Source organism: Zea mays, chromosome 1 (assembly GCF_902167145.1).
Source record: "Zea mays cultivar B73 chromosome 1, Zm-B73-REFERENCE-NAM-5.0, whole genome shotgun sequence".
Taxonomy (NCBI): Eukaryota; Viridiplantae; Streptophyta; class Magnoliopsida; order Poales; family Poaceae; genus Zea; species Zea mays.
Window position 1 is genome coordinate 133,294,633 of NC_050096.1, and position 26,423 is coordinate 133,321,055.

Consider the following 26,423-nt stretch of genomic DNA (forward strand, 5'->3'; position numbering starts at 1 on the left):
CCCCCTCTAGGTGCTCTCAATTGGTATCGGAGCCGTTCTCTTCAAGAAAGGGACTAATCGCCCGAAGGGATGGATCCTAAGGGAAAGGGGATGGTGATCAACGACAAGGAGAAGCAGTCCTTCATCAATGAGCCAAAAGATGACAAACCCACTGACTCGGGCTCAAGTCATAAGAAGAAGGACGGGAAGAAAAAGAGGTGTATCAAGAAGATCATCTACTACGACGACAGCGACGAGTCTTCTTCTTCCCAAAAGGACGACGACGACAACGACTACGAGAAAAAGAAGACGGTTAACTCGAACTTTTCTTTTGATTACTCTCGTATTCCGCATAATTCAAATGCACATTTGCTTTCCATTCCACTTGGTAAACCTCCTCACTTTGATGGAGAGGACTACGGATTTTGGAGTCACAAAATGCATAGTCACTTGTTCTCTCTCCATCCAAGTATATGGGAGATAGTAGAAAATGGAATGCAATTTGATAGTACAGATAGTCCCATGTTCATCAATGAACAAATTCACAAAAATGCACAAGCTACTACTGTTCTTTTAGCGTCATTGTGCAGGGATGAATACCATAAGGTGAGCAGCTAGGATAACGCCAAGCAGATTTGGGACACCCTCAGGATCTCTCATGATGGAAATGACATCACCATGCTCACCAAGATGGAGTTGGTGGAGGGCGAACTAGGGAGGTTCGCAATGATCAGGGGGAGGAGCCAACCCAAACATATAACTGGCTCAAGACCCTGGTCAACAAAATAAGGAGCTATGGAAGCACGAGATGGACGGACCACGACGTCGTCCGTTTAATGCTAAGGTCTTTCACTGTCCTTGATCCACATCTTGTAAATTCTATTCGTGAAAATCCTAGGTACACCAAGATGTCGCCCGAGGAAATACTTGGGAAGTTTGTAAGCGGGTGAATGATGATCAAGGAGGCGAGATACGTTGATGAGGCGTTGAATGGCCCAATCCACGAGCCTCAAACCGTTGCTCTCAAAGCAACAAGTAGCAGGGAGGCGCTACCTAGCAAGGTGGCACAAGTTGAGGCGGCAGGACTCAACGAGGAAGAAATGGCCCTCATCATCAAGCGCTTCAAGACTGTGATACCCGGTTTGCAAAGAAGAGAAGTTGGGGCTGTTCTTTTTGTTTTTTTTCCCTCATCCAGTTGTTGTTTTGGGGATTTGGAATTTTTGTGAACAACATTCGCAACTAGGGCAGTAGAATTTATTTGGTTTGACGTTTGCGTTGCGGTCGGGAGCTGTCGCGTGGGTTAGTTGGGCCGCAATTGGTGTTTTGGCCCATTAGCCTCCCAAACCCTAGCCGCCACCCTCCTAACTACCCCCCCCCCCCATGTGCAGCCGCCCCCCCCACTCCTCCTTTCCCCTTGGCCGCCCCCCCCTGCCCACCTCCTCCTCCCTCCATTGTTGCAGCCACCAAAACCCTAGCCGCCCCCCCCCCAATCCCCTCCTCCCTAGGTGCTACTCCGTGCCGCTCGGATCATCGTCTTTTGGTGCGAATCTCCAATCGTTTTGGTGGAAGGAAGAAGGGAGGAAGGAAAAGGGGAGAACCCAAGGTGATTTTTCTTTTGTGTTCATCCCTTGTTCATTTGCGCTGCGATTCAATTGATTAGATGTTGCGTTTGCGATTAGATAGGGGGGGCTGTCCAGAATTTTGCGTGGTGGATGAACAGCGGTAGTTCCAGCAGTTTTTAGTTTTTTTCGTGAAGATTTAATGGGGATCAATTTGGGAATCTTGTAGAACTTTGTTTTATCTTTCCAACGAGTATTTATGCGCTCAATTTGGAGTTATAAATTAAAAGTTATCATCGTTTGAATCCGGGTATGTGGCTGTCCAGAAAACAGATTTTTCAGAGTGATGAACAGCAGCAGTGTTAGCAGTTTCTGGGGATTTTTCGGGAGCAATTAGTGTTAATCAGTATGAGAATCTTGTAGCACTTTGTTTTATCTTTCCAACGAGTATTTATGCGCTCAATTTGGAGTTATAAATTAAAAGTTATCATCATTTGAATCCGGGTATGTGGCTGTCCAGAAAACAGATTTTTCAGAGTGATGAACAGCAGCAGTGTTAGCAGTTTCTGGGGATGTTTCGGGAGTAATTAGTGTTAATCAGTATGAGAATCATGTAGGGCTTTTTCTTATCTTTCCAACAAGTACTTATGCGCTCAAATCGGAATTATATTTTAAAAGTTATCGCTGTTTGAATCCGCGTATGTCGCTGCTCAAATAAAAAAAAACAGATTGCAGGGTTTATTTTGAGGACCGTTTAGAGGTAAGTAGATGTTAGAATTCAATCATGGGTTGTATACAAAACTTGTGGGGAATTTTATGTAGTTGTCTCTGAAGTTTTTGTTTACCATCACTGCTGTCCTAAATTTTAAGTTATGGAATTGTTAAGCAGCGCCGCTGCAGTTTGGTTAGTGAGGGGAGAATTGTTACCGCGACGGGGTTTGAAATTGCGCGTAGGTGCGGTGTTGTCTTTGAGTTTTTTTTCATGAGAATTTGGTGCACTAAGTTGGGTGTCAAAAACAGGTGGTGGACTTCCGGATCGTTCTTAGGGATTTTGCCAGAACTTCGGTAAAGGCAAGTAAAACAGTGATGGTTATTTCGTCTTTTGATTGAAGAGGCTCATACTTGATTATGTTTGCGCTATTTGTGTTCGTATCCATATTCCTAATTGGGTACCATCGTTTGAAATTATTCATGCTTTATTGATTATACATGTGGAGGGTGTGGTTTGATCATGTTACCCATGTGGTTATTGATGTGAAATGGGTGGAAGTATATGTCTAGCACATTTTATTTGGGAAGAACTCATGTTGTTGACATGCATAATGCATTCATCATCCATTGCATTGAAGTTTTCGTCGCGATCTTATGGTCCGACCGTACCGGTACAATGAGCATCATATGTTTCCCGAGAAGGGGTATGATGCAGCTTCATATCCTTAGAGGTATGAAGGCAGAAGTCATGTTGCATCTGTAGCCATGTGCATTCATGGATGAAGTGTGAAACCTATTTTGGTGATGTGGATAAGGTGGATCTTTACTTTGTAATTCATCTTGGCATTGAGTAATTGATTACTTGCTTACTTGCTGCAAATTAATATTTAAGGAAGAAGTTGGGAACCATGTGGTTGCTTATGCACGGTTGGCTTGCATTGTCCAACTGTTGTTTGTTTTTTTTTACTTGCTGAGATGTGTCATCTCACTCTTGCATTGTCTGATGCAGGCACCTGATCTTTGCTTTGGGAAAGAAGGGATGTAGCAGCACGGCCACCACACTTTTAAATAAAGGAATAACTGTTTATTAATGATGCTAAACAGGAAGGGTCAAGTCTAGGGAATTATTACATTCTAATCTTTCATGGTAGTTGAACTGTTTAGTTTGGTGGGCTGAGATGTCTATCTTTTGTCTGGTCTTGAATGTTCTTTTCTACCGTTGCATTTTGATTATACTATGGCAATTATGTTTCTTTTATATCCTGTATAAACTATATGCTTCCCTTGTTATGCTACTTTCAAGGGAGGTGCTGCCGGATTTTGCAATACTTTCTTTCTCTATGTGTTGCATAAGTCTTGTAGAAAGGTTTTTTTTGGTATCATCCATTGTGTGGGATCAGTGGGGTGTTACAGTTGGTATCAGAGCATAGGCTGTAGGTCCTAGCAAGTGGAGTAGTAATAAATTTACACACTGCACATGTAGGATGGGTTTTCGGTCTTGCTATTGATATGATTATGTTATTCTCTGTGCTAGTTTTGACATTATCTAGAGAGATGCTATGCTTATCTCATATACTTATTATTCTCATCCCTGTGGATACAGCTATGCCGCCTCGTAGAGCTCGGGGTAGTCCGCAAGCTCCTAGTGGGGACTCGATGAGTCCGGCGGCAATGTTAGCCGCGATGCAGGCCATGCAGCAGGAGTTGGCCCTTCTGAGGCAAGCCATTCCTGTCGCCCCTGCAGGTGCTGCTCAGGGAGCTGGAGGTGGAGAAGTGCCCGGGGGCGCTGTCCCTGCGGGTGCTGTTCCTGGTGGCGGGGCCGGGGTGCCTCTTCCTGTCAGTGGTCTTTCTCTGATGCAGTGGATGGGCATGAAGTTGGATTCTTTTGATGGCAGTGGTACTCCGGTCGAGGCGGCAGATTGGCTGACTTATGTGGAGGATAAGATGAATGTCTTCGAGATTGCTTATGAAGATCGGGTTCGCTTTGGCACTCAACTGCTGAAGGGTGAGGCGCAGATTTGGTGGAGAGGCGTGCAGGCAGCGCACTCCTCCTCACCAGGAGTCCTATCATGGGATGTTTTCATCAGGCAGTTCGAAAGGAGATTCTACCCGGTCACCTTTCTGGAGAAAATGAAGATTGACTTGCAGTCCTACAAGCAGGAGAAGAAGTCTGTCACAGAGTATGAGGTGGGCTTCAACAAAATGGTCCGCTTTGTCCCTCATGTGGCTTATAATGAGATGGAGAAGGCGAGCCAATTCCGTCAGGGTCTGAAGCCTTCTATCAGGCATGCTCTGGGGGCCTTTCCGTTGGTGGACTTCCGTACCACAGTGGAGCAGGCGCTGGGTGTGGAGATGCAACACCAATACACCATGGAGTCGCAGAAGTCTTCGGGTGTTGATCAACCTCGTAGCCAGGACACGAGGAGGGGCAACACTGGAGGTCCAGCTCACAAGAGGGGCAAGTCTCAGCATCAGCGCCACCATCCTTACCGTGGCAAATCTTCTGACTCAGGTACTTCAGGAGGAAGTACTCAGAGGTTTCGGGCCGTTCCTAAGCCCGGGTTGGGGCTGGTGTGTTTCCGCTGTGGAGATGCGCATCGCCGTGCAGAGTGTCAGTGGAGTGGCAGGTGTTCTATCTGCAGTCAGGACCACAAGGATGTGGTGTGTAGGAGGAATCCCAATGGGAAGCTCAGATGGGAGCCGATAGCTTCCTCCTCTTCTCAGGGCACTATCAATATGATGTCAAGTGCTGAGCAGCAGTTTTCAGTTCCTCTTCCTCCACAGCAGCTTTATGTGCCCGGGACTTCTCAGTTCGTGCCGATGCAAGGTTTTCCGCAGTATCAGGTTGTGCCTACTCCTGCGCCGTCTACCCCTGTGCTGTCTCAGTTTGGAGCTCCGCGCCAGCCTCCTCCGGTGGCTCAGTGGGGTTCTTCTGTTAATTTCACTCCGGGAGCTTCCTCTTCTGCGGGTATTTCTGGAGCTTATGTGCTACCCGCTACGGATGGCAGGGAGCAAGGAGACGTGGTGACAGGTACGATTTCAGTTGATTCATTTGCAGCCCATGCTCTTTTTGACTCTGGCGCTAGCTATTCGTTTGTTTCGGAGGATTTTGTGTCGCGGGCTGGTCTTTCGGTGCAGAGGTTGGGTCACCCAATTTTGGTCAGTTCTGCTAATGGCTCCATTAGTAGCTGTTCAGTTTGTCAGGGGTGTTCCGTCATTCTTGCTGATGAGGTTTTTTCGGCTAATCTGGTGGTGATTTCCTTGGGGGCATTCGATGTTATCTTGGGTATGGATTGGTTATCCCAGTATCGCGCGGTTATATCCTGCTTCTGGAAGACAGTGTTATTGCAGGCGCCGTCGGGTAAGGAGGTGGTATTCTTGGGAAGTTCTCCGAAGTTCACATTATCCTTGTTGGCGCAATTGCTTCCTGATCGCTGGTCAAGGAAGTCGGGGATCTTTTTCTCTATGGTGGTGGAGGGCGAGGCTGCCTTGCGGGTGCAGGACATCCGGGTGGTGTGTGACTTTGCTGACGTGTTTCCAGCAGAGCTTCCAGGCATTCCTCCGGAGCGCGATGCAGCTTTTGAGATTAAGCTGATCCCGGGTACGCAGCCTATTCATAAGGCCCCGTATCGAATGGCTCCAAAGGAGCAGATTGAATTAAAGCGGCAATTGGATGATCTGATGGCTAAGGGCTTCATTAGGCCTAGCAGGTCTCCATGGGCTTCCCCAGTATTGTTTGTTGAGAAGAAGGATAAAAGCAAGCGGCTGTGTGTGGATTATCGCGCTTTGAATCAAGTGACAATCAAGAATAAATATCCGCTTCCCCGAATTGAGGTCCTCTTTGAGCAGTTGAGGGGTGCCCAGGTGTTCTCCAAAATTGATTTGAACTCTGGTTATCATCAATTGAGGATTCGTGAGGAGGATATTGAGAAGACTGCCTTCTGCACCAGGTATGGGCATTATGAGTTCATAGTCATGTCCTTTGGCTTAACTAATGCCCCTGCTGCGTTTATGGAAGCAATGAATAGGATGCTGCATGAATTCTTGGACGATTTTGTGGTCGTATTCCTAGATGATATTTTGATTTATTCAAAGACCGAGGCCGAGCATGATCAGCATCTCCGTCTCATTCTGGGTGCCCTAAGGAAGAATCAATTCTATGGCAAGTTGAAGAAGTGTGCCTTTTGGCTATCTGAAGTGGCTTTCCTGGGGCACGTGATTAATCAGCAGGGTATTGCGGTTGACCCCAAGAATGTTGCGGCTGTAGTGGAGTGGAAGAGACCTTCTAGTGTCTCTGAAATCCGAAGTTTCTTGGGGCTTGCTGGGTATTATCGGCGTTTCGTACCAAATTTTTCCAGCATTGCTAAGCCTTTGACTAGGCTCTTGGGGAAGGGTGTTCCCTTCGTCTGGTCCGGCGATTGTGAGATCAGTTATCAGTCATTGAAGAGCAAGTTGGTGGACGCCCCTATCCTAGCTTTGCCTGAGAGCGGTAAGCGTTTCACAGTTTATACGGATGCTTCGCGTATTGGTCTTGGCTGTGTGCTGATGCAGGAAGGCAGGGTGATTGCTTATGGCTCAAGGCAGTTGAGGAAGCATGAGGGGAATTATCCAACTCATGATCTGGAATTGGCTGTGGTGGTTTTTGCTCTAAAGTCGTGGAGGCATTACCTTTATGGCGAGGCTTGTGACATTTTCACTGATCACAAAAGTCTCAAGTATATTTTTACTCAGAAGGAGCTGAATTTGAGGCAGCGTCGGTGGCTAGAATTGATTAAAGATTATGATTTGTCCATTCATTATCACCCGGGGAAGGCTAATGTGGTGGCGGATGCCCTTAGCAGGTCCGGGGTTCCAAAGGTGGCCTTGCCAATGATCGCTGATCTGGACCGTTTGGGGATCGCTTTGTGTTATGTCGGCACCGCTAGCGAGGAGACTCAGATGCTTATTCAATCCTCTCTTATGGAGAGAGTGCGTGCGGCTCAGCAGCAGGATCGTCTTTTGCAGGAAGCCCGAAGGAGGGTTGGTGATGGTAAACCGCGGGAGTTCACCATTGATGAGAATTATTTGGTTCGTTTCAGGGGCCGTCTTTGTGTGCCTCAGAAATCAGAGGTGAAGCTGGATATCCTGCGAGAAGCTCATAAAACGCCTTACACCGTCCATCCTGGCGAAACCAAAATGTACCGAGATTTGAAGCAAAACTTCTGGTGGAAACGGATGAAGGTTGACATTTCTAAGTATGTGGCCGCCTGTGAAGTATGTCAGCGCGTGAAGGCCGAACATAAGCGGCCTGCAGGTTTGCTGAAGCCATTGGAAATTCCAGAGTGGAAATGGGAGCATATCACCATGGATTTTGTGGTGGGTCTACCTCGTTCCCCTCGTGGCAGGGATGCTATTTGGGTGGTAGTGGATCGCTTGACTAAGTCTGCGCATTTTATTCCCATGAAGACCACGAATTCAGCTTCAGATTTGGTTCCCTTGTATATGAAGGAAGTAGTCAGGCTTCACAGGGTACCTAAGTCTATTGTTTCTGATCGAGACTCCAAATTTGTATCCAAATTCTGGGAGAGTCTCCACAGTGCATTGGGCACCAAGCTTTCGCTTAGTGTCGCTTTTCACCCTCAGACGGATGGTCAGTCAGAGCGAACAATCCAAACCTTGGAGGATATGTTGCGTGCTTGTGTTCTGTCATGGAAGGGTAGCTGGGAGGACCATCTTGCTCTGGCAGAGTTTGCGTATAACAACAGCTACCAAGCTAGCATCAAGATGGCACCATTTGAGGCTTTGTATGGCAGGCGGTGTATCTCTCCTCTGTGCTGGGAGACTTTGGGAGAGAGATCCCTGGTTGGTCCTGATTGGGTTCAGCAAACTTCTGAAAAGGTTCGGGAAATTCGTTAGAATATTTTGGCAGCTCAGAGTCGTCAGAAGAGTTATGCTGATGTGAGGAGGCGGGATCTGGAATTTGCTGTGGGTGACCAAGTCCTTCTCAGGGTATCACCCACTAAGGGAGTTGTTCGGTTCGGTGTCTCTGGGAAGCTCAGCCCAAGATACATTGGACCGTTCACTATCTTGGCCCGGGTGGGCAGCCTGGCTTATCGCTTGCTGCTGCCGGATTCCATGGCAGGGGTACACCCGGTTTTTCATGTCTCTATGTTGAGGAAGTTCTTGCGGGATCCGGACCATCAGATTGAGATGGAACCAATTGCGGTGCAGCAGGATCTGACTCTGGAGTGCCGTCCGGTGCGTATATTGGAATTCTCGGAGCGTGTGTTGAGGAAGAGATCAATTAAGTATGTCAAGGTTTTATGGTCTAATCAGTCAGAGCGCGAGGCTACGTGGGAACTTGAGGAGTTGATGCGGCAGAAGTACCCGGAACTTTTCGTTGTGGGTAAGTGTTGTTGATTCGCTAATCTTTTCTTGTGTCATTCCGATAGAAGCGTCAGAATTCGAGGTCGAATTCTTTTTAAGAGGGGTAGAATGTGATACCCGGTTTGCAAAGAAGAGAAGTTGGGGGCTGTTCTTTTTGTTTTTTTCCCTCATCCAGTTGTTGTTTTGGGGATTTGGAATTTTTGTGAACAACATTCGCAACTAGGGCAGTAGAATTTATTTGGTTTGACGTTTGCGTTGCGGTCGGGAGCTGTCGCGTGGGTTAGTTGGGCCGCAATTGGTGTTTTGGCCCATTAGCCTCCCAAACCCTAGCCGCCACCCTCCTAACTACCCCCCCCCCCCCCATGTGCAGCCGCCCCCCCCACTCCTCCTTTCCCCTTGGCCGCCCCCCCCCCCTGCCCACCTCCTCCTCCCTCCATTGTTGCAGCCACCAAAACCCTAGCCGCCCCCCCCAATCCCCTCCTCCCTAGGTGCTACTCCGTGCCGCTCGGATCATCGTCTTTTGGTGCGAATCTCCAATCGTTTTGGTGGAAGGAAGAAGGGAGGAAGGAAAAGGGGAGAACCCAAGGTGATTTTTCTTTTGTGTTCATCCCTTGTTCATTTGCGCTGCGATTCAATTGATTAGATGTTGCGTTTGCGATTAGATAGGGGGGGCTGTCCAGAATTTTGCGTGGTGGATGAACAGCGGTAGTTCCAGCAGTTTTTAGTTTTTTTCGTGAAGATTTAATGGGGATCAATTTGGGAATCTTGTAGAACTTTGTTTTATCTTTCCAACGAGTATTTATGCGCTCAATTTGGAGTTATAAATTAAAAGTTATCATCGTTTGAATCCGGGTATGTGGCTGTCCAGAAAACAGATTTTTCAGAGTGATGAACAGCAGCAGTGTTAGCAGTTTCTGGGGATTTTTCGGGAGCAATTAGTGTTAATCAGTATGAGAATCTTGTAGCACTTTGTTTTATCTTTCCAACGAGTATTTATGCGCTCAATTTGGAGTTATAAATTAAAAGTTATCATCATTTGAATCCGGGTATGTGGCTGTCCAGAAAACAGATTTTTCAGAGTGATGAACAGCAGCAGTGTTAGCAGTTTCTGGGGATGTTTCGGGAGTAATTAGTGTTAATCAGTATGAGAATCATGTAGGGCTTTTTCTTATCTTTCCAACAAGTACTTATGCGCTCAAATCGGAATTATATTTTAAAAGTTATCGCTGTTTGAATCCGCGTATGTCGCTGCTCAAATAAAAAAAACAGATTGCAGGGTTTATTTTGAGGACCGTTTAGAGGTAAGTAGATGTTAGAATTCAATCATGGGTTGTATACAAAACTTGTGGGGAATTTTATGTAGTTGTCTCTGAAGTTTTTGTTTACCATCACTGCTGTCCTAAATTTTAAGTTATGGAATTGTTAAGCAGCGCCGCTGCAGTTTGGTTAGTGAGGGGAGAATTGTTACCGCGGCGGGGTTTGAAATTGCGCGTAGGTGCGGTGTTGTCTTTGAGTTTTTTTTCATGAGAATTTGGTGCACTAAGTTGGGTGTCAAAAACAGGTGGTGGACTTCCGGATCGTTCTTAGGGATTTTGCCCGAACTTCGGTAAAGGCAAGTAAAACAGTGATGGTTATTTCGTCTTTTGATTGAAGAGGCTCATACTTGATTATGTTTGCGCTATTTGTGTTCGTATCCATATTCCTAATTGGGTACCATCGTTTGAAATTATTCATGCTTTATTGATTATACATGTGGAGGGTGTGGTTTGATCATGTTACCCATGTGGTTATTGATGTGAAATGGGTGGAAGTATATGTCTAGCACATTTTATTTGGGAAGAACTCATGTTGTTGACATGCATAATGCATTCATCATCCATTGCATTGAAGTTTTCGTCGCGATCTTATGGTCCGACCGTACCGGTACAATGAGCATCATATGTTTCCCGAGAAGGGGTATGATGCAGCTTCATATCCTTAGAGGTATGAAGGCAGAAGTCATGTTGCATCTGTAGCCATGTGCATTCATGGGTGAAGTGTGGAACCTATTTTGGTGATGTGGATAAGGTGGATCTTTACTTTGTAATTCATCTTGGCATTGAGTAATTGATTACTTGCTTACTTGCTGCAAATTAATATTTAAGGAAGAAGTTGGGAACCATGTGGTTGCTTATGCACGGTTGGCTTGCATTGTCCAACTGTTGTTTGTTTTTTTTTACTTGCTGAGATGTGTCATCTCACTCTTGCATTGTCTGATGCAGGCACCTGATCTTTGCTTTGGGAAAGAAGGGATGTAGCAGCACGGCCACCACACTTTTAAATAAAGGAATAACTGTTTATTAATGATGCTAAACAGGAAGGGTCAAGTCTAGGGAATTATTACATTCTAATCTTTCATGGTAGTTGAACTGTTTAGTTTGGTGGGCTGAGATGTCTATCTTTTGTCTGGTCTTGAATGTTCTTTTCTACCGTTGCATTTTGATTATACTATGGCAATTATGTTTCTTTTATATCCTGTATAAACTATATGTTTCCCTTGTTATGCTACTTTCAAGGGAGGTGCTGCCGGATTTTGCAATACTTTCTTTCTCTATGTGTTGCATAAGTCTTGTAGAAAGGTTTTTTTTTGGTATCATCCATTGTGTGGGATCAGTGGGGTGTTACAAAGACGGCGCTAAAGGGCCGCAAGGAGCATCCCAAAAAGAACAAGACGAAGGGAAAGCGCTCCTGCTTCAAGTGCAGTAAGGTTGGCCACTTTATTGCTAATTGTCCCAATAATGATAGTGACCAGGGTCAAGAAAAGAAGAGGGAAAAGAAGAAGACTTACAAGAAGGCTAAAGGCGAGGCACACCTTGGAAAAGAGTGGGACTCGGATTATTCTTCGTCCGACTCCAACGACGAAGGACTCGCCGCCACCACCTTCAACAAATCATCCCTCTTCCCCAACGAGCATCACACCTGTCTCATGGCAAAAGAGAAGAAGGTAAGCAATCGCAATACTAGTACTTATGCTTCTTCAAGTGATGATGAATCTAGTGATGATGAAATAGACTATGCATGTTTATTCAAAGGATTAGATAGAACCAAAATTGATAAAATCAATGAATTAATTGATGCTTTGAATCAGAAGAATAGATTGTTATTAAAGCAAGAGGACCTTTTATATGAAGAGCATGATAAATTTGTTAGTGCGCAAAATTCTCTTGCTCTAGAAGTTAAAAGAAATGAAATGCTTTCATGTGAATTATCTACATGCCATGAATCTATCTCTAGCTTAAAAAATATTATTGATGACTTGAGTGCTAAGTTAGAAATAGCTAATAAATCAACCTCTTGTGTAGAACATGTTGTGATTTGCAATAAGTGTAAAGATTTTAATGTTGATGCTTGTCATGAGCACCTAGTTTCCATTTCTAAATTAAATGATGAAGTGGCTAGTCTTAATGCTCAACTTAAGACTAGCAAAAATGAATTTGATAAATTAAAATTTGCAAGGGATGCCTACACTATTGGTAGACATCCCTCAATTAAGGATGGGCTTGGCTTTAAGAGGGAAGCCAAAAACTTAACCAGTCATAAGGCTCCCATCTCCGCCAAGGAAAAAGGGAAGGCTCCAATGACTAATAGTGCTAAAAAGAACCATGCTTTCATGTATCATAATAGGAGAAATTCTAGGAATGTTCATTATGATAGAAGTTATAATGCCTTTGATTCACATACAATGATTGCTTCAAGTTCTTCTATTATGCATGGTAGAAATTTGGCTAGGAAAAATGTTATTCATCATATGCCTAGAAGAAATGTTGTTCATGTACCTAGGAATGTATGTAATGAACACTCTACAATTTACCATGCTTGCAATGCTTCCTTTGCAATTTGTAGAAAGGATAAGAAAGTGATTGCTAGGAAATTAGGGGCAAAATGCAAGGGAGATAAGACTTGCATTTGGGTCCCTAAGGCTATTGTAACTAACCTTGTAGGACCCAACAAGAGTTGGGTACCTAAGACCCTAGCCTAATTTGCCTTGCAGGTTTATGCATCCGGGGGATCAAGCTGGATTATCGACAGCGGATGCACAAACCACATGACGGGGGAGAAGAAGATGTTCACCTCCTACGTCAAGAACAATGATTCCCAAGATTCAATCATATTCGGTGACGGGAATCAAGGCAAGGTTAAAGGCTTAGGCAAGATAGCCATCTCAAATGAGCACTCTATCTCCAATGTATTTTTAGTAGAGTCGCTAGGTTATAATCTTCTATCGGTTAGTCAATTATGTAATATGGGATACAATTGCTTATTCACAAATGTAGATGTGTCTGTCTTTAGAAGGAGTGATGGTTCACTAGCTTTTAAGGGTGTACTAGACGACAAACTCTATTTAGTTGATTTTACAAAGGAGGAGGCCGGTCTAGATGCATGCTTAATTGCTAAGACTAGAATGGGCTGACTATGGCATCGCCGTCTAGCACATGTGGGGATGAAGAACCTTCACAAACTTCTAAAGGGAGAACACGTGTTAGTTCTAACTAATGTGTATTTCGAAAAAGATAGACCTTGTGCAGCTTGTCAAGCAGCTTGTCACAGCAAGAATGTGATGACCACATCAAGACCCCTGGAGCTGATGCATATGGACCTCTTCGGACCCGTCGCCTACCTTAGCATCGGGGGAAGTAAGTATGGTTTAGTAATTGTTGATGATTTTTCCAGCTTCACTTGGGTATTCTTTTGCAGGATAAATCTGAAACCCAAGGGACCCTCAAGCGCTTCCTAAGGAGAGCTCAAAATGAATTTGAGCTCAAGGTGAAGAAGATAAGGAGCGACAACGGGTCCGAGTTCAAGAACCTGCAGGTGGAGGAGTTTCTTGAGGAGGAAGGGATCAAGCACGAGTTCTCCACTCCCTACACACCACAGCAAAATGGTGTGGTAGAGAGGAAGAACATGACGCTCATAGACATGGCGAGGACGATGCTTGGAGAATTCAAGACGCCCGAGCGGTTTTGGTCGGAAGCTGTGAACACGGCTTGCCACGCCATAAACCGGGTCTACATTCATCGCCTCCTCAAGAAGACGTATTACGAGCTACTAACCGAGAGCAAGTTGATCCTGATGATGTAGATGAGGATGATGTTCCAACGGACGCGATTTGTACCATGGCGATTGGAGACGTGCGACCAGAGGAACACAAGGAGCAAGATCAACCTTCTTCCTCAACAACGGTGCATCCCTCAACTCAAGATGACGAACAGGTCCCTCAAGAAGAGGCGTGTGATCAAAGGGGAGCATAAGATGTCCAAGTTGAAGAGGAAGAAGCACCACAAGCCCCTCCAACTCAAGTTCGAGCGATGATTCAAAAGAACCATCCCGTCGACCAGATTTTGGGTAACATTAGCAAGGGAGTAACCACTCGCTCAAGATTAGCTAATTTCTATGAGCATTACTCTTTTGTCTCTTCTATTGAGCCTTTCAGGGTATAAGAGGCCTTGCTAGATCCGGACTAGGTGTTGGCCATGCAGGAAGAGCTCAACAACTTCAAGCGAAATGATGTCTAGACACTGGTGCCGCGTCCCAAGCAAAATGTTGTGGGAACCAAGCGGGTGTTCCGCAACAAACAGGACGAGCACGGGGTGGTGACAAGGAACAAGGCTCGACTTGTGGCAAAAGGTTATGCCCAAGTCGCAGGTTTGGACTTTGAGGAGACTTTCGCTCCTATGGCTAGGCTAGAGTCGATTCGTATTTTGTTAGCCTATGCCGCTCACCATTCTTTTAGGTTGTTCCAAATGGACGTGAAGAGCGCTTTCCTCAACGGGCCAATCAAGGAGGAGGTGTACGTGGAGCAACCCCCTGGCTTCGAGGATGGACGGTACCCCAACCACGTGTGTAAGCTCTTTAAGGCGCTCTATGGACTTAAGCAAGCCCCAAGAGCATGGTATGAATGCCTTAGAGACTTTTTAATTGCTAATGCTTTCAAGGTTGGGAAAGCTGATCCAACTCTTTTCACTAAGACATGTGATGGTGACTTATTTGTGTGCCAAATTTATGTCGATGACATAATATTTGGTTCTACTAACCAAAAGTCTTGTGAAGAGTTTAGCAGGGTGATGACGCAGAAATTCGAGATGTCGATGATGGGCGAGTTGAACTACTTCCTTGGGTTCCAAGTGAAGCAACTCAAGGATGGCACCTTCATCTCTCAAACTAAGTATACGCAAGACTTGCTCAAGCGGTTTGGGATGAAGGACGGCAAGCCCGCAAAGACTCCAATGGGAATCGACGGACATGTCGACCTCAACAAAGGAGGTAAGTCCGTTGATCAAAAGGCATACCGGTCTATGATAGGGTCTTTACTTTATTTATGTGCTAGTAGACCGGATATTATGCTTAGCGTATGCATGTGTGCTAGATTTCAATCCGATCCAAGGGAGTGTCACCTTGTGGCCGTTAAGCGAATTCTTCGATATTTAGTCGCTACGCCTTGCTTCGGGATCTAGTATCCAAAGGGGTCTACCTTTGACTTAATTGGATATTCAGACTCCGATTATGCTGGATGTAAGGTCGATAGGAAGAGTACATCAGGGACGTGCCAATTCCTGGGAAGGTCCCTGGTGTCGTGGAGTTCTAAGAAACAAACCTCCGTTGCCCTATCCACCGCTGAGGCCGAGTACGTTGCCGCAGGACAGTGTTGCGCGCAACTACTTTGGATGAGGCAAACCCTCAGGGACTTTGGCTACAATCTGAGCAAAGTCCCACTCCTATGTGACAATGAGAGTGCTATCCGCATGGCAGACAATCCTGTTGAACACAGCCGCACAAAGCACATAGACATCCGGCATCACTTTTTGAGAGACCACCAGCAAAAGGGAGATATCAAAGTGTTTTATGTTAGCACCGAGAACCAGCTAGCCGATATCTTTACCAAGCCTTTAGATGAGAAGACCTTTTGCAGGTTGCGTAGTGAGCTAAATGTCTTGGATTGACTTGGATTGACTTATAGCATACATGTGTTTATGCCTTGATCATGTTCCTTATGCCTTTTTTGTGGTGCTCAAGTTGTACAAGCACTCCCCAGACCTCACAAGTCCATTTGTGAGTGATGCACATATTTAGGGGGAGATGTGCTACAACTTGACCCTTTGAAGACTAACCATGTGTTTGAGCTTGCTTGATTTAGTCTCAAAGGTGGATTGAAAGGGAAAAGGTGAACTTGGACCATGCAAGACTTCCACTGCACTCCGATGAGAGGGTAACTTACTCCAAGTTCATCTCAATACCCTTATTGCCTTTTTACTCTTATTTGAAGATTTTGGTGAGGCAATGGGGTTTAAGGGCCAAGATTGATCCCGTTTTGGTGCTTGATGCCAAAGGGGGAGAAAATAAGGCCATAGCAAGAAATGGATCAGCTACCACTTGAGAATTTTGAAAATAATAGAATTAGAGCTTTTTGTTTGACAAAATACTCTCATTGTCGCTTATTGTCAAAAGTTGGTCTCTTGTGGGTAGAATGTTTGATTATGGGAAAAGGGGGAGTTTTTGAATTCTTGATCAATTTCTCTTGGAATACCTCTCTCTATGCCTCAACAAGTGTGTTTGACTTAGAGATAGGAAATTGAGTTTGATTTGCAAAAACAAACCAAGTGGTGGCAAAGAATGATCCAAATATGCCAAATTTGAATCAAAACAAATTTGTGTTCTCATTTGCATTAATGTTGCACTTCTTTTAGTTGCTTTTTGTTGTGTTGGCATAAATCACCAAAAAGGGGGAGATTGAAAGGGAAATGTGCCCTTGGGCCATTTCTAAGTATTTTGGTGATCAAGTGCCAACACAAATGGTTTAAGTGTGAAATATGCCAAATGGTGGATGAAGTGAAAATCAACACAAAGGTATGATTCTAGACTTAGTACATTGGTTTTTGTGTACTAACATATTTGTCTAAGTGCTAGAATCAGAGAAAATACAATTGGAAAAGACTTGGCTCGAGCAACCAAGACTCTGCTCAGTCTGGGTGCACCGGACTGTCCGGTGTGCCAGGCTGGCGTCTGGTCATCTGGCTGCTCTCGGGTCTCGATGGCGGCGTACAGCTATAAATAACCGGACTGTCTGGTGGTGCACCGGAATGTCCGGTGAGTCGTCAGCGGCGAAGTCGCTGCTCTCGGAAACCAAGGCAACAGCGTACGACTATAATTCACCAGACTGTCCGGTGAGCCAACGGTCGGCCGAGCCAACGGTCGGCCGCGCAATCCGCGCGTGACGCGTGGCCGGGCCAACGGTCTGAAGGGGGCACCGGACTGTCTGGTGTGCACCGGACAGTGTCCGGTGCGCCAACGGCTCTAAATCTTCAACGGTCTGCTGCGCCAGAATAGGAAAGAAATCTGCACCGGACAGTGTCCGGTGGTGCATCTGACTGTCCGGTGCGCCAGTCGACAGAAGGCAAGAACTGCCTTCCTGGATTGCTCTCAACGGCTCCTAGCTGCCTTGGGGCTATAAAAGGGACCCCCTAGGCGCATGTAGGAGTACACCAAGCATACTTTGAGCATTCTTGATCATTCACACTCCGTCTTTGCGCACTCGTTTGACATTCTTAGTGATTTGAGCTCCGTTCTAGTGAGAACCTTCTGATATTCATTTGAGCTCAAGTCTTGGCCGTGTGTGTGCGTATTGTTGTGGATTTGTGTGTGTTGCTTCCCTCCCTTACTCTAGTGCTTTCACTTTGATTCTCATTGTAAGGGCGAGAGACTCCAAGTTGTGGAGATTCCTCGCAAACGGGAAAGAGTAAAGAAAGAAGAACACCGTGGTATTCAAGTCGATCATCGGATCACTTGAGAGCGGTTGAGTGCAACCCTCGTCTGTTGGGACGCCACAACATGGAGTAGGCAAGTGTTGTACTTGGCCGAACCACGTGATAAATCCTCGTGTCTCTTGTGCTTGTTCTCACTATGTCTATTTTGCTTCACAAGAGCTCTCCTTAGCCACTTGATTTTATTGTGCTAACTCCTAACCAAGTTTTGTGGCTTTAAGTTTCAAGTTTTTACAGGATCACCTATTCACTCCCCCTCTAGGTGCTCTCAAAGGGATCTGAAGCATGAAAAATATTTGGATGCAGTTCGAAGATTGGAGGCTTCTTTCGAAGGATTTTCTGTAAAAAATATTCCAAGTGGGGAAAATGAGCATGCAGATCTGCTAGCTAAATCAGCGGCACAGGGGTTCCCTCTGCCTTCAGAAGTATTCTTTGAGACAATAAAAGCAGCTTCGGTCGAACTTATGGAGAGAGCAGTGCTTGCAATATCACCTGTACATAGTGAAGATTGGAGGACTGAAATTATATCTTTCCTCCAAGGCAACTATCTTTCAGAAGATGAAGTTTATAATAAAAGAATGGAAGCAAGAACAAGACCATATGTGATCATAGAAGGGGAGTTATATAAACATGGAGTCTGCTCTCCATTACTCAAGTGTTTATCTAGAACCGAAGGTCAAGAGCTGATGAAGGAAATACATGCAGGTTTATGTGGGTCTCATATTGGGTCTAAGCCCTTGCTGGGGAAGGATTTCAGACAAGGATTTTACTAGCCAAAGGAAGCTTCGGATGCAACAGACCTGATTAAAAAATGCGAAAATTGCCAAAGATGTGTAAAGGACCAGAAACAACCTTCGTCTCTAACCCAATTAATATAGCCAACTTGGCCGCTGCAAAGGTGGGGTTTGGATTTGTTAGGTCCACTTCCACCTGCACAAGGAAATTTGAAATATGTCGTTGTAGCAGTGGAATATTTCTCTAAGTGGATCGAAGCAAAGCCATTAGCCACAATAACTTCGGCCACATACAGAAATTCTTTGGGCAAAACATTGTTTGTCGCTTCGGTGTGCCGAAGGCAATAATTGTGGACAATGGAACTCAATTTGATGCCGAAACATTCAAAGATTTCTGTGACCGAATTGGTACAAAAATTCATTTTGCATCAGTAAGGCATCCAAAATCAAATGGATTAGTAGAAAGAGCAAATGGAATTATAATGACAGGAATAATGAAGTTAATCTTCAACCAACCCAGAGGAAAGTGGCCAGATGAGTTGATTAAAGTGGTGTGGAGCCACAACACAACTGTGTCAAGGTCAACAGGTTTTACACCTTTCAAGCTTCTGTTCGGTGATGAAGCAATAACACCAGAAGAAGCAAAGACAGGATCAATAAGAACAACAACTTCGACAGAAGACGAAGCTGATTATCAAACAGCAAAAGATACTATAGAAGGGACCAGACTTTAGGCCATAGAACACATCAATAAATATCAGGTTGAAACAATAAGATGGCATGATAGGAAAGTGTTGGGGACTTGTTCTCAAATGCTATGAGTCAGGAACAAGGCAATACAAGATGTTAAATGTCAATGCCATTCGTCCTTCGAAGCATTATTTGCCTTAGGATATAATGATCTTCAGACGAAGGTCATGAAGGACATACCTTCATCAATGTAGTATATGTCAAAATAGAAGAAGAAACATATGGCATATAGAAAACAACACAAACAACCATATCATATTATTCATTCTTAATTATATAATCATGGAAAGGTAACAATAATGAATTACAAAAGTACCTTCGACTTGACAAAAGGCAAGTGATTACAAGTATGACACAAAAGTGAGTACAAGTCAGCGTGAACAGTATGGGGGTACTATTCATCTATTTATAGGCACAGGACACAGCCTATGAGAAATTACAGTCATGCCCTTTACATTTACTATTGGTTTATAGAAAAATCTATGAGGACTGAATAGCCTTTTCCCTTTTAAGTCGGTTCCCTTTTCTGCGATTTAGCCGAAGCTCCCTTGCGCACAGCTTCGGAGCGACGACAACCTTCACCACGATCATGCTCCTCATCGTGTACGCTTTTATCATGAATCCAAAGATACTTGTCCATAAACCAAACTTGGAAGACATTGTTAAATTATGTTTTTGAGGACCTTCGGAGGACGAAGGCCCCCAACAGTAGCCCCTCGCACTATTAATTTGTTTAAGATAACGAATTCAGACTGTGACATGGACGAAGGCCTTAAGCCGAAGGTCCGAAAAAACACCTTTCCTTTGCTAGAATAGCAATAGTCAATGACAGACGGGACCCTCCGATTTTGAGCGTGCCGAGCGTATAAATAAGAACTCACCCTGACCACATTTGGTACGCTGTTTGTGCCACTTGCTTTGTTTGCTCAATTTTATAGCTCTTGCTCAGCAACGCTTGCTTAGTTTCTCAAGCTTGCTAAGCTTCGATTTGAAGGACACATTTTCACCATTTTCGAAGAAAAGATGTCTTAAGACAAGAAAGTTGCTGCTGAGACGAAGCTAACCGAAGAGTAGAAGCTCTTTGAGCAGAAGAAGGTTGCGAATCCTTATATAGCTGGGTTTTTAGAATCGATGGAAAAATCAAATACAGAGAAGATTACAAAAGAGATATTGGAGGGCCTATCTGAAGATACTGGTGACAATGATAGTTATGATGCTGAAAGTGGGGTGACGATTCTAAGGACCGGCCCTGGAGGCCAAGTCATTCGATTTTCAGAAAATCGACCATAAAACAAAATCACCTTGAGAGCATGAGAGGAAGATACTTTCGGGATATGTCTATTGTGAGAGCTGGCGGAGACAACAACGTCCCTGCCCCTGAGGAAAACGAGGTTGTGATTTACCGAAGCTTCTTCAAAGCTGGGCTTCGATTTCCATTGAGCAGGTTTGTGGTCGAAGTGTTGAAAATTTATCAGATCTTCCTTCATCAGATAACCCCCGAAGCTATTATTAGAATGGGAATTTTTGTGTGGGCTGTGAGAAGCCAGGGAGTGGAGCCAAGCGCGAAATGTTTCTGCAGTATGCATGAACTTGCATATGAGATGAAGGCCATGGGCAAGGAACAATATCACAATAACTTTGGCTGTTATGGATTTACTGCCCGCCCCAACGCAAGCTATCCGGTGCCAACATACCGAAAAAGGTGGCCTGGAGCCTGGATGGAGGAATGGTTTACGTGAAGAATGACTTGAAGGCAAGAGAAGATATTAAAGAAGTTATTATGCGCCCCATTTGGTCCCGCTTCGGCCTTCGAAGGCCAAAGGTTGAGATTGACGAAGCCGCCGAAGCATGTCAAAAGGCTTTCGGTACTGTCTGCTTTTTTATTGGTACAAGAGATTTAATCCAGGAGCATATAGCCTTCAGAGTATGGCCACTTGTAGAGAACTGGGAAATGCCGAAGGAGACTATCACCAAGTCTGGCGAAGGTGAGCTGGATCGACTGAAATGCACCTTTAGATACGGAGATAAATTTGATTAACCGAATGATGACTGGCTGAAATGTATCAAAGCTACAAGTGATGAACTGCTTGGGCCGTATTCCAAAGCGGAAGATAATGCCTTGTCCACATCCTTCGGGGGCCGGGGAAGAAGTGATTAAACAGAGTTTTTGATGCCATTGTTTTTGTTTACCCCGACTATTGCTACCCGCTGCAAGGATGGGGAAAGAAGAGGAAGGCTGCTGCTTCGACCCAAATTTCTACTTCGGTCGCCCCCGATGTGTAACACCCCAGGTGTTGCCCAAGGCCCTGGCTCAATACAAGCCCTCATGACCTGTTATCACATGTGTTTATGTAAAGGAGGAAGAGCACCAAAACATTGGAAAACATGGATTAACTAAGAAATGTTCATGACAAAAGCAATACCCAAGAATTTTGGGCAATTATCACCTTGGGCAAGAGAAGATTAAACCCTAGACCCTTCTTGAGCCCTTAGCTCCCAAAACCCTGGATTAAGGGAAAGGTTAAGCAAATGCACAAGTCAAAAGTTAACCCTTGACCAAAGTTTATGTACACAAATATATCTACAAAATACAGAGGGGAAACATTACAAAAAGGCCCCTTAAAGACCCCAAATCCATTCTTTAAGTAGGGAGCACGCTACAGCTCTCCACTTTTCTCTAAGTCCAAAATCAACCCTAAGATAAAGATCAGAAGTGTTCACCTAGTTAATGGAGCCAAAACCACTTGGTATGAATATAAAAAAAGAGCCAAACTACCTAAGGAACCCACTGGAAAAATTTGAACCCGAGCCAAAACGGTTTGACATGATTTGATATCCCTTTTGTTGAACAGTGTGACAACCACGATTTGGCATCTGCATATCTCCAAAGCCAGGGCATATCTTCCCTTGGAACTCACATGAACTAGGTAGCCCTAGGTGCAAGGAAGAGATCTCACAAAAGTCTTATGGCGAGATTCGCACGTTTGGCTGCTCAGTAGGCGCAAGAACAGGGGCAGAATAACATAGCCACGTGTTCGACGCGCCCTGGCATCGCCAGAGCACGCCCCGGCGCTCGACCCTGCGCGCACTGCGCCACGCCAAGCTGAACCCGTGCCCCCGCCCGCACCCGCGCCTATAAAGCCAGCCAAGGCTTCAACCATACGCCACCGCTAGCTCTCAACCTCACCGGAGCGCCAGATCACCGGCGTTTGCTCTGTGCACGGCGTGCCAGCGGCCGCCCGAGGCCCGACCACCGTAGACCGGCCAACCGAGCCATTCTTCGCCCCGTCTAACCCCCAAGAGAGTCTCCACGTGTCTCGGTGAAGCTCCCAGAGCCCGGAATCGAACTCTACCTCACCGGAGACACCGGATCAACATCGCCGGACTTCACCAGATCGCCGGCATACGTAGACCGAGCTCCACGGTGAGTCTTTCTTCGATTCCTTGCACAGGTAGATTCCTTAGCACCCTGTGAAGCTTCATGTGCCCTTGGATTGATCTCTACCACCATGAGCAGGCCGGAGCACACGCCGCCGATGAGCCCGACCGCCTGCGCACGTGGCCCGACCGATTTCGGCCATCACCAACGACGAGCCATACCTCGACGTAACTGCGAGGACTTCCCGGAGCTAACCCCGCCCTTCGCCGGACCTCCCTCGCCGCCGGTAAGCCGCGCCGCCCTGTTTACTTCCGCGGGTACTGTTTAAAAGGGGGGAGGGACCTTGGGGAGGAAGGAAAAGAAGTCAGGGGGTTTATTGAATGGTCAGAGACTCGGGTGAATAGTTGCGCAGGGGCATATGTTAAAGGATTGTTTTAGGAAAAGCCCAGGGTCCTCGGTGTCAATTGGTTTTTCATAAAACCTTTTAAACCTTATTCATTTAAATGTAAATAGAGCTTATAAAATTCATAACTTCAGTTTTATTCAACCAAATTGAGTCAAACCAATTTTGCTAGGTTTTGAATAATGTGAACTACTTAGGAAAAATTCAAAGACCCCTAAGTATTGTAGAAGATTTTAAAGTTTTGATTTAAATAGTAATCTGACCAAAAGCTAAATAAAAGAGGGAAAAATAGCTACACTGTTAGACTGGGGTTAAGAAAAATTAGAGAAGTATTTAACCACTCCCTAATCTGTTTAAAAATGGTACACCCCTTAGTACACCAAATTAAGGCTGGGTTTACCATTTAAACTCATTTTGGCTCAAAGTTAAAATAATTAGAAAAGGTAGTTTAAAAGAAGAACCAGGGGGCAACCACATTGTTGCTAGCTCACTTATTTAGTATAGTTCACTGGAAAAATTTTTTAAACCCTTGGTTAGTACAAAAGAAGTGAGATATCTTTTATTTTGTGAAAACAAAGAAAACTTAGAAAAACCTTAGAAAAATAATCCTGAGAGGAAACCACGCCAAACCTTGGGATAACTCATAATATGTTATTAAGAATCTAGGAAAAATGTAAGTTTTGTTGTTTGACATTTTTCAAATAGCAAGTTAGTTATAAGTACCTTTTTGGCATTAAACTTTAGAAAATTACAACTCAATATCCAGTAGGCCTTTTTCTGTGATTTTTAATACAAAGACCTATTATTCCCTATGAATCTTGGCAAAAATAAATGTTGACCCACAGACTTCACAAAAATTAGAGCTATAGTGTAAAATGCCCTTTTATCCTTATTTTTGTTTATTTTGCACAAGTAGTATCTGATTTAATTTCAACCTCAGATTTTTAGAATAACCCACAGAGGTAAATGTTTACCCACTGTAATTTTTTTAACATTTTTGGAAAATGTTAAATGACCAGGATAGTTCAAAAATGCTGAATAAGAAGCACAATAGAAAGAAAAAGGGAAATTTTGGGAGAAATAGATAATGTAAAACCAAAACCTTCCCAAGGATCTCATGGAACATCAAAATATAATTAAATAATGTAAGTTCATTCAAAATTCCAAAGGTGAAGGTATAAAACCCTTAAGTATACCCAAAGGAAACCATAGAGTACCACTAAACTTAGTACTGTTTTACTACGCATAGCCTTTACAATTTATCATGTCATTAAAATACATATATCTTCTTCATTGCATTCGATAGACTGTAATCTCCTTGACGGGGAGTACATCCTTGTTCCGGAGCAAGGAGTTGCTTAGGAGGTAGCCCAGGAGCCAGCACTAGAGCCTGCCATTAAGGATCTGCCTGCCCCATCCTTGGAAGGCAAGCCCCGGTTTTATGCATAACCTACTTATTATGCTATTTTACTACACTTATTGTTTATAGGTTTGAAATGTGCACTTAAGTGTAGGAGTTGTTTGGAACCTTAGTTGCATAACTCAGGATACCTTTTGAGATGGATACTAGTATGCTAGGTCGAGTAGCTGCTTTACTAATTAGGGATCTCGGTAGAAGTCGAGTGATTTTTCTAGCACTCGCGCGAGGTTAGGAATTGGTTGTATCCATTTTCATATTGTAATGATGATGGTCTGTGGACAACGATCCATGGGGATTGGTTGTCTACGAGACGGAAATTGGAATAAGGACTAAGGTGTGGTACCGTGTGTCAAGCGTTTGAACGTACTAAACACATGCCGAGAAATATGGTAAATCGGTAAGCCTAGTACCTGAGTGAACCTGGCAGTAGACTTTACCCCTCACGCGACCTGAGACGTGGTCTCCCATTCTGGTTATGGTGGGTACAAGTGCGGTCACTGCACGACGATAGTCGGGGTCAGTGAGGAATTGTACGTTAAGGCGATGAGCCCTGATCTATTGACGGGGAATCGATGGGGACGGTTGATGTGTGTGGGGATGGAGTGCCTCGCCACGTCGTGTGTTTAGGTTTACCTTGCAAGGTTTAAAAACTCGATTCGAATCATCTGCTTCTCGCACCTAATGAGACTACTTGATCCATGCTGCTACATTGAGTAAGAAGCGGAAATGTGTTGACTTGGCAAAAGATGTTGATTGCTAAATGTTTGATACCATGTATGGATTAGCTAGGTACACATTTAGTCTTAAGAGAGTCACACTAAAACTGGAAAAGCTAAAATTTGATTGTAGACTCAGCTAGTGCTTTTGGCAAACCAAACCCCTCAGCCAAACAGCTGCATGCCTAGAGGTAGAGGAGTAGATCCCTCACACCGGGTAAGTCTAGCTGAGTATTAGTATACTCAGCCTTGCTTGTGGCATAATTTTACATGTTCTCTGGAGGACATGGTTGCTGGAGTGACTTGTCCATCCATCTTGCCACCGGGTTGGACAGTCGAGTGGGACCCTACCTCGGCAGAGGAGGAGCATGAGGAGTGATGGGCCAGGCTTCCCCATCCCTCTGTTTATTTAACGTTAGTTATATTCCGTTGCAACCCGAACAATGATCACTTCTTTTGTTAAACTCCGATGATGTTGTAATAACTTTTTATATTCCTTAATGTATGGTTTTATGTTTTATTGTATTTGCTCTGTGCCTCACCTTCGAGTGAGTACGTGGTACTTGATCCTGTTAGTGGCCTCGTCGGACTAGATCCGAGGGACTGGCGTCTTATTCATATTTAAGTGTGGTCTAGCCTTTAAGGTGGGACTTAGGCACTTAAGTGGGAATAATTCGGGTGGTTCCGCCACAGCTGGTATCGGAGCTTGTACCACCACAGAGGAATCAATAAACCGTAATTACCATCCTATTTCCAAAGTAAAACTTGTAGAAACCAATGTTGGATAGATCGGTAAGGCAATAGGGTTGGACATAGAGCGTGGAGCCTTAGGATAATAGATGGGTAGCTAGGTGGCTATTTGAATGTGCCCTACAGGCTACTATGAGGGATGGGGATTTCCCTATTCCCTATAGGTTGATGTGAGGTCGTTTAGGATGAGCATGCATGCATCATTTTATTTAAACTACTTGGTAAGTGGTTAAGAACTTTAAAAGCTATGAGGCATGATAATAAAAGATTAAGTACACCTCAAGACCTCAACGTGACCTTAGAAAAGCAAAGCACTGATTTCCCTTTATTTTTGGTAATTCTTTTTCTTTTTCGCTTACGCTTACCCTTACACAGATGACTTCTCACGAATCCTCGGAAGGAGGGAGCGCACATTCCCACACGGACGGACTTGCACGAGAGAGTTTTCCCCGCATCTTGTGGGAGGTACTGCAGGGAGCCGGTTATACGATGCCTCCCCAGTACGCGGTACAGCTGTTCGAGGAGCACCGGGTACCCCACTGTAGGGTGAGGATGACCTTGGAGCCTCATCCCTTGCAGCCAGGCTGGCGTTCGTTGGACTCCGAGTCTTTCGGATATAGGGTTGAAGACACTATCGAGGCCATTGCTCTCCACGGGTTGACGACCTTTTGTGGCTTTCACCCCTTGGAGCTGTCCACTCACCCCATTGGTTTGTTCCCCGCTGAAAAGGAGGATGACCCGATGTGGAAGGATCGAGTGGAGCATGCCAAGGATGTGTGGGCTCTCTACCCAGGGCAGACTTCTCACTTGACGGTGCGATGCATGAATGCCCTATACCGCCTGCAAGCGGTGCGAGGAGAG